Source organism: Sorex fumeus, unplaced genomic scaffold (genome assembly GCF_029834395.1).
Source record: "Sorex fumeus unplaced genomic scaffold, SorFum_2.1 ptg000030l, whole genome shotgun sequence".
Lineage (NCBI taxonomy): Eukaryota > Metazoa > Chordata > Mammalia > Eulipotyphla > Soricidae > Sorex > Sorex fumeus.
This window is the reverse complement of record NW_026606087.1, coordinates 23,992,818-23,995,541: the sequence shown is the minus strand read 5'-3', so window position 1 is coordinate 23,995,541 and position 2,724 is coordinate 23,992,818. Positions and strand designations below refer to the sequence as shown.

The window sequence follows — 2,724 nt, the reverse complement described above, 5'->3', positions numbered from 1 at the left end:
AAAGTGATCTCTGAATTGAATGTGAACATTAGCAGTCAAAGATACTTTGGGGATTGCAAATACTATTTCAGACAGAACAGACAGTGTGAGTAGATTAGGATGCTAGAGTCAATATAAAAGTTGAAGGGAATGACTATGATAGTTGGAAAGGGACTAAAGCTGAAAGGTTTGCAAGAGACTGGGTATGTCGATGACTTCAAAACAGATTTGGGAGGGATTTTAAAAGAACGGTGAGTGTACACTTAACCTTTACAAAGTAAAACATTGACTCAGAGAATGAAAAAAAAAATGAATTTCTTTGTTTGTTGTTTGTTTCAGGGCTTACACCCAGCATTTGGCTTTGTGCTCTGGGATAATTCCTGGCATTACTCAGGGAATCAAACCCAGTTAGGGCATGCATGGCAGGTGTCCTACCACAATACTATATCTCCGGTTCTGAGCAAGAGAAGATTGAAATGAAAAGTCAGACCCAGTAGAGTAGAGACTATGTAAAGAGGGAGAGTGGGGGAAATAGTCAGACAATTATAAGAAAGGGAAGTAGACCTGACTGGGTACATATGCTTGGGATTCAGGAAACAAAAGATCAATGATAGGATATGCTTTGGTGGGATTTTAAATGAAGTGGAAACAAAAGAGATTTATGGGTGTGGTGGCAAGTTGAATTTTCAGCAATGCTTTTATTGTGACACTCAAGTAAAATGCTTTTTAATTTTTTAAAAATTTGGTCATTGTAACATTACAGTCATTTGTGATTAGATTTCAGGGTTTCATGTCAACACTGATCCTTTCACCAATGACCGTTCACCAATGGCCGCTTCCTTCCACCAGTGCACCCTGCCCCCACCCTACCCCCAAAAAACACCTCTAAAGTGGAATTTTGAAGAAGAATAATAAGTTTGTAATTCATGTAAAGCTGTTCAATTGAAATTATACATTTGAAAGTCATCACTATAGAAATAATTCATTTGCGTCAACTGTAAAGAAAATAAAACTTCAAAGAACAGATGAGGCCAACACTTGACTTTAAGGTCATCTTTATCTGTTATTCTCATCAATACTGAAAAGCATAATCTTCTGTTATGTGTTTTCCTTTGTCCTTTAGAGCTAGTCTTATCATGCTTATTTAATGATTACATATACAAGTCTTATGTAAAAGTCTTAAGTGAAAGGTGTATAAATGATTTATGATTTTCTTTGACATTTTATAAAAATCAAGATCGTGCTCGCTTCGACAGCACATATACTAAAATTGGAATGATACAGAGAAGATTGGCCCCTGCACAAGGATGACATGCAAATTCGTGAAGCATTCCATATTTAAAAAAAAATCAAGATCATGTCAGTATAGAACATTTATACCTAAACTGATTTTGTTGGTCCTATCCTCCAGTTATTAATTTTACATAACAGCTAACTTAGGGTAAAAATAGAAGAAGAATAAATTAAAGTGAAGCACTTTTTCATGAAAATTTAACTGAGATTTTTCTGAGTGAGATCTTCCATAGACCAAGAAATTATCTAGTATTTCTTGAAATCTGCTGACATGGTCTACCTAACAGATCTTATAAGGCTCATCACGAATCAGAGCCACAACTCAACAGCAATATATCCAAAGTATAGTAAAAACTAATGCATCGTCCTTTTAAAAAATATTTTTCAGTTATATTTTCCAAGCTTCTCAAATATGTGTTTGTGTGTTTTAGGTGCACAAAAGAGAGATAGTACAGGAGTTAAATCTCAAGTCTTGCATTCAGCTAACCCCTATTAAATCCCTACCACCACATAGTGTCCCAAATATCTTTGGGTACAAACCTAGAGGATCCTAAGTAACACCGGTGGCCCAGTTAATCCTGGCAACTCCTGGTCTGAGCAACCTTGCATACTCAGGTCTTATGTTGAACTATTGGCCCATGTGGCTAACAGCTGCTGAAGGAGATGCTGAGTGTCTGGAAGAGCATTTGGGGACAACATAAATTCAATTACATAAATAAAATGAATCAAAATGCACATTTTAAATACCAATATTAATAAGACAAAATATTATAGATTATGCTCATATACTAGACTTATATATTCCCTATGTCACTTAGGTTTGTTAGTTATACTGTCAGTTGGTAATTTTATATTATTTATACTGACAACTGATATTAAAATACCAATTGGTATTATAATTTATAAACAGAAATTTTGAAGTTCAATATATTTTTTTTAATTTAAACACTGTGAGATACATAAAGTTCTTCATGATTGGGTCTGAGAGAATTTTTTTAAACAGTTTTCTAGCTCATTTCCCAGAAGTAAAAGATATCTGAATTACTGTCCATCTACTTTATATTATATTGCACTGCCTTCTTTATATTAAAATAAAAAGAACATAAAATCATTATGGATAAATAATACTAAAGGGAAGTTTGGGACCCATCATTGTACAATAAGTAAGGGTCATTGCAATCTAGTTCCAAAGAAATATTTATGTTTTTCATGGAGAAAATCCCAAGAACACATTTTTTGTCTTCCTTTTGTACATTGCATAATGCTATGCAATTTCCTGATGCTCTAAAAAAATTTAGAGTCTTAACTGTACAAGATGAGAACCTTTTGATGATAGAAGAAAATCTAATTTATCTCTGACAAAAGTTTCTCTTTTTCCCCCATATAAATTGAGTGCCATCTTAATGATGCCATTCTGTATCATGTAGAATATAAAACCAGGATAATGTTGTT

The 2,724-nt window shown here is 33.7% G+C and overlaps 1 non-coding gene across 1 annotated transcript; it reads left to right on the top strand.

Moving 5' to 3' along the window:
* Positions 1-1,219: 1,219 nt before the first annotated feature.
* LOC130025603 (U6 spliceosomal RNA) lies at positions 1,220-1,321 on the top strand. Its single transcript, XR_008792738.1, has one exon. It is a non-coding gene; the product is annotated as a U6 spliceosomal RNA (small nuclear RNA).
* Positions 1,322-2,724: the final 1,403 nt, after the last annotated feature.